We start from the raw sequence: 15,255 nt of genomic DNA, 5'->3' as shown, positions 1-15,255 counted from the left end.
GTTGCTTAGGATTTGTTGTTAATAGACAATGTATTACTCCCCAACTAACTTTAAATGAGTTGCAAAAACTCTTAGGTGATATCAATTGGATTAGACCGTCATTAGGCATTGCTTGGAATATGGAATGAAGCAGGGCAAAGACTAATAGAGTTTTGCCAAGAAAATGCACTGATCATAACAAACACCCTCTTCCAACAACACAAGAGAAGACTCTACACACGGACATCACCAGATGGTCAACACCGAAATCAGACTGATTATATTCTTTGCAGCCAAAGATGGAGAAGCTCTATACAGTCAGCAAAAACAAGACCAGGAGCTGACTGTGGCTCAGACCATGAACTCCTTATTGCCAAATTCAGACTGAAATTGAAGAAAGTAGGGAAGACCACTAGACCATTCAGGTATGACCTAAATCAAATCCCTTATGATTATACAGTGGGAGTGAGAAATAGATTTAAGGGCCTAGATCTGATAGATAGAGTGCCTGATGAACTATGGACTGAGGTTCGTGACATTGTACATGAGACAGGGATCAAGACCATTCCCATGGAAAAGAAATGCAAAAAAGCAAAATGGCTGTCTGGGGAGGCCTTACAAATAGCTGTGAAAAGAAGAGAAGCGAAAAGCAAAGGAGCAAAGGAAAGATATAAGCATCTGAATGCAGAGTTCCAAAGAATAGCAAGAAGAGATAAGAAAGCCTTCTTCAGTGATCAATGCAAAGAAATAGAGGAAAACAACAGAATGGGAAAGACTGGAGATCTCTTCAAGAAAATTAGAGAGATACCAAGGGAACATTTCATGCAAAGATGGGCTCGATAAAGGACAGAAATGGTATGGACCTAACAGAAGCAGAAGATATTAAGAAGAGGTGGCAAGAATGCACAGAAGAACTGTACAAAAAAGATCTTCATGACTCAGATAATTACGACGGTGTGATCACTAACCTAGAGCTAAACATGCTGGAATGTGAAGTCAAGTGGGCCTTAGAAAGCATCAGTACGAACAAAGCTAGTGGAGGTGATGGAATTCCAGTGGAGCTATTCCAAATCCTGAAAGATGATGCTGTGAAAGTGCTGCCCTCAATATGCCAGCAAATGTGGAAAACTCAGCAGTGGCCACAGGACTGGAAAAGGTCAGTTTTCATTCCAATCCCAAAGAAAGGCAATGCCAAAGAATGCTCAAACTACCACACAATTGCACTCATCTCACAGGCTAGTAAAGTAATGCTCAAAATTCTCCAAGCCAGGCTTCAGCAATATGTGAACCATGAACTTCCTGATGTTCAAGCCGGTGTTAGAAAAGGCAGAGGAACCAGAGATCAAATTGTCAACATCTGCTGGATCATGGAAAAAGCAAGAGAGTTCCAGAAAAACATCTATTTCTGCTTTATTGATTATGCCAAAGCCTTTGACTGTGTGGATCACAATAAACTGGAAAATTCTGAAAGAGATGGTAATGCCAGACCACCTGACCTGCCTCTTGAGAAATCTGTATGCAGGTCAGGAAGCAACAGTTAGAACTGGGCATGAAACAACAGACTGGTTCCAAATAGGAAAAGGAGTACGTCAAGGTTGTATATTGTCACCCTGCTTATTTAACTTATATGCAGAGTACATCATGAGAAACGCTGGACTGGAAGAAGCACAAACTGGAATCAAGATTTCTGGGAGAATAATCAATAACCTCAGATATGCAGATGACACCACCCTTATGGCAGAAAGTGAAGAGGAACTCAAAAGCCTCTTGATGAAAGTGAAAGAGGAGAGTGAAAAATTTGGCTTAAATCTCATCATTCAGAAAATTAAGATCATGGCATCCGGTCCCATCACTTCATGGGAAATAGATGGGGAAATAGTGTCAGACTTTATTTTTTGGGCTCCAAAATCACTGCAGATGGTGATTGCAGCCATGAAATTAAAAGACGCTTACTCCTTGGAAGAAAAGTTATGATCAACCTAGATAGCATATTGAAAAGCAGAGACATTACTTTGCCAACAAAGGTCCGTCTAGTCAAGGCTATGGTTTTTCCAGTGGTCATGTATGGATGTGAGAGTTGGACTGTGAAGAAGGCTGAGCGGTGAAGAATTGATGCTTTTGAACTGTGGTATTGGGTCTGGAACTGTAACCTGGTAATTGCTTTGACAATTATATTTGTTGTTTACCATTTCCTTTATGCAAGAAATGTTAAAACTAAACAAACTCAAATGGTCAGGATCCTTTTTACAAATGTAATAAATAAATAAGGGGCAATTGTCAGAGAACATTTAACAGGAGGATTCCTGTGTGCTGTTTTCTGTCTGTCCTAAATCCTCTGTTCCTTATCAGTTCCTGGCAATAGGAACGAGTGGAATGGTATGCTGCTCCTAGGACTGAGGTCATAGGATGAAACACATGCATGGATTTCCTTCAGTAAACATTTTCCTTATGACAAAACTGCTTCGTCATGACCCTCTTTCTTGAGATATGGATTGTCTTCTGACCTTATGACCTTTGCTAATTCCTGTTCCCTTGATAACAGTTGCTGTATGTTTGGTTTTCTGATCTTTATCACTGTCAAAGAAATTCCTTGTACAACGACATATATATACTCACAGAAATATCATTAAAAGCACCTTTGCTCCACCAGAGGCTTGGGTCCCCATGTCTTTCTTTCCGTCTTTCTCTCCCTCCCTCTGGCTAATTCTCTGGAGAGTGGAAACCCATTGAGCGCACTTTCTTGCCTGGGCTTTCAAGACGTCCTTGAGAGGATGCCCTGTGCCTTTGTGAGCGGTGCAAGCCCTGTTCTAGGGTTTTATTGGTTCTCTGCATAAACCAGGGAATATTAGCTTCTTTCTCTCTTTCACTTTCTTATCGTCGACTCTGGATCACTGGGTTCTGGTCCATTAAAGGACCACAACAGCCTCTCACTCCCTTTCTGTCCTTAATCACATGCAGTACCCATGAAAAACCTGTCTCACCACCCACTACTTATGGGCCTTCCATGATCTTTGCCATAAGGCTCCTGATACTTTTTAATTAACTTTCCAAATCACTCCCACTGTCATATTACAACATGTGCTCTCTCTTTTGTAAATATTTTCTCTTCATAATCATAAACCTTAAGAAATCACTATTTACTAAATGATAGGAAACAATATCCAATTTTTTGGGTCATGAGAAACCATGGCTCTAAGCTAAGGTTTTTAAACAATTTTTATGTTGGAGAAATTTCTCCACATTTGAAACGTATAACTTACAAACTTTTTCCTTAGCATCTTTTGCATGATTTCAGCTGGATTTATTGCAGAGTCTCATTTTATTGCAACTAGAGTCTGAAAGTATTCACACCTTTAATACGTAAAATAAATTTGGGGAAAATTAGTGGTAGGCTGAAAAGAGAGGAAAAATTTCCTCCTACTATGATTAACCTTGGGTTAAATTTTTAAATTTTAATGTATGTTTAATATATTCATCAGCTAAACCTCAGATTTCTGAAGAAATCAATGACACAGTAATTTTGCACATAAAAATATTTGCCATCAGAATGTGTATTATAACTATTACACAGATCTGTCCTCTATCTAGGAATCAAGGAACATATCATACAGAGGCTCTGTATAATGCATTCATAATAGTTAAAGTAAGAATTAGATGCGTGTTTGTTTTGGATTGACCCAAATAATACTGTGTAAGTGTGCATGCTCAGTCATGTCCAACTCTGTAGCCTACCAGGCTCCTCTGTCCGTGGAATTCTCCTGACAAGGATTCTGGAGTGGGTTGCCATTTCCTACTCCAGGTGAATTTCCTGATACAGGGATCAAACCTGTGTCTCTTGCATCTCCTGCATTGGCAGGCCAATTCTTTACCAACTTTACCACCAAGGGAGCCCACAAATAATATTACTTAGCATGCTGTTCACATCTAAGAAATACAATGAACTGTCTGCTCTTCCCTGGAGAGGCTGAAGAAAAACGTTTTCTGAGTAGAGTGAGAGCTATCTGGGAAAATTAAAAAGAATAAAACAAGTCAGAAAATTCATAAAGTGATGATTTTAATTGGAAATTTAAATGTGCCAGGTGGCAGAGATCCCTTGGGTAGAGATACCTACTTTCAAAGAGCACTTTATGTTTAGAAAGAACAGAATATTTAAAGGCGAGTTGAATAACTTTGATGAAACAAATAATTTCACTTACAGAAACTTAAGTATTTTGACCTTCTTTAGTGAGAAAATTCAGCAACATCTCAAATAAGAAAGGTAAATATGAAATAAATTATAGTAAGGTTTAATTCTTATTTTAAATTTAAAATCAATAATTTATGCATGTTTTAATGTGTAAATTATATATTTTAGCATGGTAGAAAATGTTTTGGTTCATTAAAAGAACTTCTATATATTCCTTATTCTATTAAATAAAATTTGCAATTAAATAATAATAATAATAAATAATGGTACTAAGTCACTTTGAAATGTCAAAAAATGTAATAATTAAAGTCTAGGTATAGATAATATTAAAGAAAACTTCATTTGAGTCAACACATTGTAAAAAAATGTTATATGCTAAGCTAAGTTGCTTCAGTCGTGTCTGACTCTGTGCGACCCCAGAGACGGCAGCCCACCAGGCTCCCCCATCCCTGGGATTTTCCAGGCAAGAACACTGGAGTGGGTTGCCATTTCCTTCTCCAATGCATGAAAGTGAAAAGTGAAAGTGAAGTCGCTCAGTCGTGTCCAACTCCTCGCGACCCCATGGACTGCAGCCTACCAGGCTACTCTGTCCATGGGATTTTCCATGCAAGAGTACTGGAGTCGGGTGTCATTGCCTTCTCCGAAAAAAATATTATATATGTTTATTCAATTTGATATTATAATAAGAGATTTAAAATGACATAACACATAAAATAAAGTTACAACCATTGGGGAATTTAAAGAACAATTATTTTGAAGAAAGAAACATATAGAATTCAGGATTTATAAAATAATAAAGGTAGCTTTAAGTCCAACATTGTTTTTAAATTATTTTCAAGGATTACATTGCTAATTTTTGTCAGACATAAAAATATACTTGAAATATACTTTGTTATGTGGGCAGGAATCCCTCAGAAGAAATGGAGTAGCCATCATGGTCAACAAAAGAGTCCGAAATGCAGTACTTGGATGCAATCTCAAAAACGACAGAATGATCTCTGTTCATTTCCAAGGCCAACCATTTAATATCACAGTAATCCAAGTCTATGCCCCAACCAGTAACGCTGAAGAAGCTGAAGTTTAATGGCTCTATGAAGATCTACAAGACCTTTTAGAACTAACACCCAAAAAAAGATGTCCTTTTCATTATAGGGGACTGGTATGCAAAAATAGGAAATCAAGAAACTCCTGGAGTAACAGGCAAATTTGGCCTTGGAATATGGAATGAAGCAGGGCAAAGACTAATAGAGTTTTGCCAAGAAAATGCACTGATCATAACAAACACCCTCTTCCAACAACACAAGAGAAGACTCTACACATGGACATCACCAGATGGTCAACACCGAAATCAGACTGATTATATTCTTTGCAGCCAAAGATGGAGAAGCTCTATACAGTCAGCAAAAACAAGACCAGGAGCTGACTGTGGCTCAGACCATGAACTCCTTATTGCCAAATTCAGACTTCAATTGAAGAAAGTAGGGAAGACCACTAGACCATTCAGGTATGACCTAAATCAAATCCCTTATGATTATACAGTGGAAGTGAGAAATAGATTTAAGGGCCTAGATCTGATAGATAGAGTGCCTGATGAACTATGGACTGAGGTTCGTGACATTGTACATGAGACAGGGATCAAGACCATCCCCATGGAAAAGAAATGCAAAAAAGCAAAATGGCTGTCTGGGGAGGCCTTACAAATAGCTGTGAAAAGAAGAGAAGCGAAAAGCAAAGGAGCAAAGGAAAGATATAAGCATCTGAATGCAGAGTTCCAAAGAATAGCAAGAAGAGATAAGAAAGCCTTCTTCAGTGATCAATGCAAAGAAATAGAGGAAAACAACAGAATGGGAAAGACTGGAGATCTCTTCAAGAAAATTAGAGAGATACCAAGAGAACATTTCATGCAAAGATGGGCTCGATAAAGGACAGAAATTGTATGGACCTAACAGAAGCAGAAGATATTAAGAAGAGGTGGCAAGAATGCACAGAAGAACCGTACAAAAAAATCTTCATGACCCAGATAATTACGATGGTGTGATCACTGACCTAGAGCCAGACATGCTGGAATGTGAAGTCAAGTGGGCCTTAGAAAGCATCACTACGAACAAAGCTAGTGGAGGTGATGGAATCCCAGTAGAGCTATTCCAAATCCTGAAAGATGATGCTGTGAAAGTGCTGCCCTCAATATGCCAGCAAATGTGGAAAACTCAGCAGTGGCCACAGGACTGGAAAAGGTCAGTTTTCATTCCAATCCCAAAGAAAGGCAATGCTAAAGAATGCTCAAACTACTGCACAATTGCACTCATCTCACATGCTAGTAAAGTAATGCTCAAAAGTCTCCAAGCCAGGCTTCAGCAATATGTGAACCGTGAACTTCCTGATGTTCAAGCTGGTGTTAGAAAAGGCAGAAGAACCAGAGATCAAATTGTCAACATCTGCTGGATCATAGAAAAAGCAAGAGAGTTCCAGAAAAACATCTATTTCTGCTTCATTGACTATGCCAAAGCCTTTGACTGTGTGGATCACAATAAACTGGAAAATTCTGAAAGAGATGGGAATACCAGACCACCTAATCTACCTCTTGAGAAATTTGTATGCAGGTCAGGAAGCAACAGTTAGAACTGGACATGGAACAACAGACTGGTTCCAAATAGGAAAAGGAGTACGTCAAGGCTGTATATTGTCACCCTGCTTATTTAACTTATATGTAGAGTACATCATGAGAAACGCTGGACTGGAAGAAGCACAAGCTGGAATCAAGATTGCTGGGAGAAATATCAATAACCTCAGATATGCAGATGACACCACCCTTATGGCAGAAAGTGAAGAGGAACTCAGAAGCCTCTTGATGAAAGTGAAAGAGGAGAGTGAAAAAGTTGGCTTAAATCTCAACATTCAGAAAACGAAGATCATGGCATCCAGTGCCATCACTTTATGGGAAATAGATGGGGAAACAGTGGAAACAGTGTCAGACTTTATTTTCTTGGGCTCCAAAATCACTGCAGCTGGTGACTGCAGCCATGAAATTAAAAGACGCTTACTCCTTGGAAGGAAAATTATGACCAACTTAGATAGCATATTCTAAAACAGAGACATTACTTTGCCAACAAAGGTCCGTCTAGTCAAGGCTATGTTTTTTCCTGCGGTCATGTATGGATGTAAGAGTTGGACTGTGAAGAAGGCTGAGTGCCGAAGAATTGATGCTTTTGAACTGTAGTGTTGGAGAAGACTCTTGAGAGTTCCTTGGACTGCAAGGAGATCCAATCATTCCATTCTGAAGGAGATCAGCCCTGGGATTTCTTTGGAAGGAATGATGCTAAAGCTGAAACTCCAGTACTTTGGCCACCTCATGTGAAGAGCTGACTCATTGGAAAAGTCTCTGGTGCTGGGAGGGATTGGGGGCAGGAGGAGAAGGGGACGACAGAGGATGAGATGGCTGGATGGCATCACTGACTCGATGGACGTGAGTCTGATTGAACTCCGGGAGTTGGTGATGGACAGGGAGACCTGGCATGCTCTGATTCATGGCGTCGTAAAGAGTAGGACACAACTGAGCGACTGAACTGAACTGAGACTCTCGAAAAATTCAAACATGTCGTACAAGATTTGATCACCAAAATGTCATATCTGTACAATTAAAGACTATGTTTTATTTAGCACTGGGAATAATTTTTTTCAAGTAATAAGTGAAATTGCTCATACTAAATGTTTGTATTCATAAAATGATAAAGATTAAAATTCTATTCTTTTGTATATTAATCTTTTCTCCCTTTTCAGACTGACAATTTTAAAAGTGTCTGTTTCTTTTCTCAATTTCAGGATCAAATAATGAACACTATATTAAGTAAACAAGCATTTTCTAGGTTCTTCATTGTTCCTAAGTAGGAAAATAGTCTCAGTCCTTATATCCCAGATCATGTAATATTGGTGGGAAAATAAAAGGTAAATGAAATAAATTAGCCAAATTGCAACACTGTGTGCTACAAAGTTGTGTGTGTTCTCCCATTAGTTCTACAGAGTAGAAATGATAATATTATTGAAATTATTAGCATAAAATTCTTGGAGAATTCACATCTAAGAGTCTGGGATTTTTATAACACTCTGATGATTGTTTTAGGATGGGGAACACATGTATACCTGTGGCGGATTCATTTTGATATTTGGCAAAACTAATACAATTATGTAAAGTTTTAAAATAAAATAAAATAAAAAAAGAAAAAAAATCTTATTTCATTCCCTCATTAACCATGTGATACAAAGTCAAGGTAAATTACAGAGCAGTTTTTCATAGTGGTAAAACAGAGACTGAAATTTAGAATAAAATTTAGTTTTTAATGACAAAAATAATAGCTAGCTTTTAAATAGACTTTCTATGAATGCCAAAACATCTTTAATTTGCTTTACATGTATTAAATGAATTAATTCATATAGCAATCCTAACTGTTAGCACAACTATTAGTCAGTTTTACAGCCAAGTGATCTATGTCACAGGGAGATTAAGCAGTTTGCACTGTCACACAGCTGGCAAGTGAAGCCGTGATTCGATTGCAAGCTATCTTGTCAGGATTGTATTTTTTATCCGTGACACTATTTTTAGACTATGCTTGCATGGAAAAACTTGAAACATGAAGGATGGGGAAATGAAGCAGGGCTGCGAGTCATGTTGAGTCAAGTGATGCCTGGAGTGTAATATTTAAGAAGGCAGTCACTTTAACAATGGTGCAATGTAGAGTCAGCCCTGAAACTGAGTGCATGCTTTTAGATTCTGTACTAGAGGGGTTTCATTCCTTATTTAGGTAGGACCATATTCTACTCCTGGCTCTGATGAAAGGGAAAAAATGGAAAAATGTAATCATCAACAAGTAACTCAATAACTCTACCAAAAACAAATTTTTAAGGAAGTGTGTTACAACCCTGGCAACTAAAGATTTAAGAACATTATACCATATTAATAATTAAAATTATAGGGCCATAACTTAAACATATTAAAAGTGATTTTATCAATAATATCATATTTAATTATCTCAAATAAGAAAGTAAACAGAAAATTTAAACAATTAATATAATAGATGATAAATAACAGAGTTAGGATTCAAACTTAAGTATGACTTAAAAAATAGGAACTGATTTGCAATTACAGAACCAATGTGCAAATGATCAATGTATCCCATCATTGCTAAATCTCAGTGTCCTAGCTCAATAAAAGTGAGTTTAGAAACTGTAATCGAATTATTATTATTATTTTCTGAGGAACAAGAAAGACTTAGAGATGCACACAGAACACAGGGTAAAGCATAATAGGAAGTATCTTACACAGCTAGTGAACACATTCTAGGTGACCCCTGTTTTCCCAGAGTGATCCTCTTAATTACTTCTATCTGTATCTATTCCCACAAAACTTTTCTAGAATAAAACCCTCTGATAGCCCCCACATAGTATCTTACTGAAATATATGTATTTTATCCCCCTATGTACAATAAAAAAAAATATTCTCTCATATTTTTTCGTAAACTGCCTAACAATGTGAATTGTATATAAGAACATGTATGATCAAGATCAAGTGATGGGAGGGAAATGAAAAGTTGAAATATGTAGTTGAAAATATATAAGGAAGATAATTTATGTTATATTAATTGTTCTACTGAAGTATATAAAGAAAAGTTATAGAGAAATACAATAAAATTGCCAAAAAATGTTAAATATTAAGGGAATTCCCTAGAAGTCCAATGATTAGGACTCTGTACTTTCACTGCCATGAGCCTGAGGTTCACTCTCTGGTTGGGGTACTAAGATCCCACAAGCCATGAGACACGGCCACATAATAATGTAAGTATTTAAAACTGAGATCACATAGCAACAGTGTGAGTCTATCTTCAATGATTATCAACTTGTCCAATGCCTGTGCTGATCAGGGAGTTTGGGGCTTCTCTGGTGGCTCAGCTGATAAAGAATCCACCTGCAATGCAGGAGACCCAAGTTTGACCCCTGGGTGGGGAAGATCCCCTGGAGAAGGGAATGGCAACCCACTCCAGTATTCTTGCCTAGGAAATCCCATGGAGAGTGAAGCCTGGCAGGCTACAGTCCATGAGATCAGAGAGTCAGACACAACTGAACAACTAACACTTTAACATTTTTGACTTTGGACTGTATTCAAAAAGAATGCCCTAAAAGATATTTCAAAGGAGAGTGTATGGTAATAACACATGGATTATAAACTGAGAAAGGAGAAATGCATAAATAATAAAATTCTTAAATTAGAAACAACTGCACTTTTTGATGACTGTAGCTTTGTAGTATAATATGAAGTCAAGGAGTGTGATTCCTACAGCTTAATTTTTCTTTCATAAGATTGCTTTGGCATTTGGGCTTTTTGTTAGAACACTCTCTGACATAAATTGTAGCAATATCTTTTTGGATCTGTCTCCTAGAGTAATGGAAATAAAAAATGAACAAATGGGACCTAATTAAACTCAAAAGCTTTTTTTTTTTTTTTCACAGCAAAGGAAACTGTAAACAAAAGATAACCCATAAATTGGAAGAAAATATTTGCAAACAATGTGACTGACAAGGAATTAACCTCTGAAACAGCTCATATAAAAAAGACAACCCAATCAAAAAATGGGCAGAAGGCCTAAATAGACATTTCTCCAAAGAGGGTATACAGATGGCCAAAGGCACATGAAAATATACTTATCATCTCTATATCAGAGAAATTCAAATCAAAACTATGATGATATGTCACCTCAGACTGGTCAGAATGGCCATCATCAAAAAGTCCACAAACAGTAAATGCTGCACAGGGTGTGAAGAAAAGGAGACCTTCTTACACTGTTGTTAGGAATGTAAATTGGTACAGCCACTATGGAGGTTCAATTAAAAAAAAAAAAAAAAAAAAAACTAAAAATAGAGCTACCATATTGCCGGGGACCAGCCCCGGCTGATCCAGGGTACTCGAAGGAGAGACGGCGTCGGCGAGGGTCAGGATACAATAGCTTCAATTAGATATTAATTAAAGATATAAAGAGTAATAGAATAAGGATAGCTCAGTAGGAAAATTCAGTGGAGAAAAGAGGCTGAGTAGCTTGGTTTACACGGGGGACCAATAAAACTTCAAGACAAGAAGCTTGCACCACTTACGTAGGCCGCAGGCGTCCTTCCGTACTCCCGAAGGAGAGGAGACACTGAGGCCTCCCCGGTCGGATCTTAGAAGCCCAGGCATAATTAGTAAGCATGGTGGGTTCCGCGCTCCAGATGGAGACTCAACCAGAGTGAGAGAGAGAGCGACATGGGGAGACCAGTATTTCGAGAAACTGATCCCAATTCTTTATTTTCCATGGTCTACTTTTATACACTAAGATGTTATACAAAAGTCACGTGGGGACAGCAGTCCTGACTTTTATTAAAGTCAGGTGCTTCACACAAATGTATACAGAGGTCTTAGGGGTGTTACATCATCTTCTGGCCAGGGGGGCCTGCTGACAATTTACGACCCTCTCCTTGTGACAGCGGTCAGTCAATCAGGACACTTATTTCTCCAGGGCTGATTATTCTCAAAACAGACGCCACCCAAATAAAGTTACATTCCTACAGGGGGAGGGTGTAGTGGGTTTTAGTTAAGGAAAGAATTTACTTAGCCTAAGGTCTAACGTGATTAATATCAAAGGTTAATACTTATTTCTTCTATATATTCATTAATGTGTGTAAGGGCGGGGGATGTGGAGACTTAGCAACAAACATTGGCTCAACAAATGAAAAACCCTTCACCAATACAATTTCTAATTAGCCCATTATACTTATACTAATAGTTTTCTAACTTTTCTAAGGAACCTGTTTTTAGAAGGTTTAAAGCATCTCGTGCCTCTCACGGTTGGGAGGCTGTGAGCAATCACATGTGGCCAGACGAGCCTGTCAGGCAGGCTAGAGAACCCTCAGAGGAGTTTGTAGGTTAAAACAGTCTTATCACGCCCAGGAATTATTATTAACTGGAGCTCTAGGTTAACTCCTTCTCCGAAAGAGGTCGTGGGGGACAGCCCCCTGTAAAGTCAGAGGTGTAGGTAAGAGCACAAAGTAGTAAAGTAGGCAGGCTCTGGTTATGGGGGTAGATGCTCGAGGATTTCCAGGGGGACTCCTGAGGCTCGATCCCGCCTTTGCGTATGTCGAGCCTCCTTCCTCATGACCTTTGCCATGGGCGGAGTACCTCACTCTGGCTCCTAACACCATATGATTCAGTAACCCCACTGCTGGGCAAATATCTGGAGAAAAACATGCTCTAAAAGTATACATGCACCCCAATATTCATTGCAGCACTATTTACAATAGCCAAAACATAGAAGCAATCTTAATGTCCATTGACAGAGAAATGGAAACAAAAGATGAGGTACATATATACAATGAAATATTACTCAGCCATTAAAAAGAATTAAATAATGTCATTTGTAGCAACGTGGATAGACCTGGACATTATCATACTAACTGATGTCATACAGAGAAAGACAAATATTATATGACATCACTTATATGCCAAATAAAAAAAATAAGGTACAAATGAACTTATTTATGAAACAAAAACATGCTCAGAGAACAAACTATAGTTATCAGGTGGGAGAGGTTGGGGGGATAGATTGGGAGATAGAGATTGACATGAATACATGGCTCTATTTGAAATATATAACCAATAAGGACCTTCTGTATAGCATTAGAACTCTGCTCGGTATTCTGCAATAACCTAAATGGGGAAAGAACTTAAGAAAAGAATAGATGCATGTGTATGTATAATTGAATCACTTTGCTGTACATGTGAAACTAATATAACATTGTTAATCAACTATACTCAAATATAATACAAAAATTTTTTTAATAAAAATAATTTTATGATTAAAAAAAAAAAGAAACAATTGCATTGATCATGGAAATCAATCTGGATATCCTCATACAATTTATAAAACAGGCACTGATGCCTGATGGTAAAAATAAAAAGCAGATAATACATTTCCACTTTTTCACAGATGCAACACCAAGAAAAAGCACCAGAAGGTAATCTCGGTAAACTGATGGAGTTTGTTCTCCTGGACTTTGCTGATGTTCCTCATCTCCAGAGGTTTTTATTTGGACTGTTCTTACTCATCTATATAATTATCTTGATGGGCAATGGCATCACATTTCTGATGACAAAACTAGACCTGGTCTCCAGACCCCCATGTTTTTTTTTTTCCTTGGCAATTTTTCCCTTTTGGAAATCTGCTATGTGTCTGTTACACTCCCCAGAATGGTGACGAGTCTTTGGACACAAAGAATGACTTCTTTAGTTGCTTGTGCCACACAAATGTGCTTCATCCTTATACTTGGGGCCACAGAGTGATTCCTTCTGGCTGTGATGGCCTATGATCACTACGTGGCCATTTGTAACCCTCTGCACTATCTTCTAGTCATGAACTACAATGTGTGTATCCAGCTAATGGCTGGCTCCTGAATCAGTGGAATCCCAATCCAAATAGGCCAGACATCCCAGATTTTCTCTCTGCCCTTTTGTGGTTCTAACCTCATCAACCACTTCTTCTGTGACATCCCTCCCATACTCAAGCTGGCCTATGGGGACACTTTTCTGAATGGAATGTTGGTCTTCACAGTTGCTGCGCTGTTTGTTTTGGTTCCATTTCTGTTGATACTTGTCTCCTACGGCAAAATCATCTCCACAATCCTTACATTGACATCAGCCACAAGTTGGGGCAAAGCTTTTTCCACCTGCTCCGCTCATCATATGGTTGTGGCATTGTTCTTTGCATCAGCCATTGTCACATATTAAAGACCCAAGACCCAGGGCTCAGCAGGAACTGACAAAGTGCTTTCCCTCTTCTACACAACTGTGACACCTGTGTTTAACCCCATGATATACAGTCTAAGGAACAAGGATGTCATGATGGCACTGAGGTAATGGCCATGCAAATACCTTAGTTCATTGAAAAAATAAGTTGTATTTCAGAAGTTGATTTCTTATCCATTCATCTGCTGATGGGCATCTAGGTTGCTTCCATGTCCTGGCTATTATAAACAGTGCTGCGATGAACATTGGGGTACACGTGTCTCTTTCCCTTCTGGTTTCCTCAGTGTGTATGCCCAGCAGTGGTACATATACACAATGGAGTATTACTCAGCCATTAAAAAGAATACATTTGAATCAGTTCGAATGAGATGGATGAAACTGGAACCTATTATACAGAGTGAAGTAAGCCAGAAAGAAAAACACCAATACAGTATACTAACGCATATATATGGAATTTAGAAAGATGGTAACAATAACCCTGTGTATGAGACAGCAAAAGAGACACTGATGTATAGATCAGTCTTATGGACTCTGTGGGAGAGGGAGAGGGTGGGGAGATTTGGGAGAATAGCATTGAAACATGTATAATATCATGTATGAAACGAGTCGCCAGTCCAGGTTCAATGCACGATTCTGGATGCTTGGGGCTGGTGCACTGGGACGACCCAGAGGGAGGGTATGGGGAGGGAGGAGGGAGGAGGGTTCAGGATGGGGAACACAGGTATACCTGTGGTGGATTCATTTTGATATTTGGCAAAACTAATACAATATTGTAAAGTTTAAAAATAAAATAAAATAAAAAAAGTTGATTTCTTATGTATTTATTATAAATTTTCAATATTTATCTTAAACTCAATTTATCTGTCTATAAAGTGGTAGTTATTACCAAAGCAAAAATTACTTATAACACTGAGAAACCTTTCTGTATCCAGTTATACAGTTGTGTATGGGTCAACAAATAGCAAATCATTCACTTGGGAATTCTATAACCTTATTGTGAAATGTTATCTTTTAGTAAGAACTTTAGACAAGAATTGCTATAATAGGCCCAGTTGTAATACAGACTCACTTATATCATTTATTTGAAAGCATATTATTCAGTTCCATAGAGTTGTCACAGAAATTTGTAAAACCAGGTTAGTATTGGACATTAATTACAATGTTATGTATAGTTTGGCCTAGCAATTATTCTACAGAGAAATAATTTCTTAGAGTGAAAAGTACCTCTCATTGGGAATGTAGTTTAATAAATGATGTTGTACAATGATAT

General features: G+C 38.1%; 1 pseudogene; it reads left to right on the top strand.

Moving 5' to 3' along the window:
* Positions 1–13,215: 13,215 nt before the first annotated feature.
* Positions 13,216–14,132, top strand: LOC147343935 (olfactory receptor 10AG1-like; annotated as a pseudogene).
* The last annotated feature ends 1,123 nt before the right edge of the window (positions 14,133–15,255 follow it).

Source organism: Bos grunniens, chromosome 26 (assembly GCF_055505025.1).
Source record: "Bos grunniens cultivar Pamir isolate PY7600 chromosome 26, Bosgru_T2T1.0, whole genome shotgun sequence".
In the NCBI taxonomy this organism is placed as follows: domain Eukaryota; kingdom Metazoa; phylum Chordata; class Mammalia; order Artiodactyla; family Bovidae; genus Bos; species Bos grunniens.
Note: the sequence above shows the minus strand (reverse complement) of the source record. Positions and strands in the feature narration are given on the sequence as shown.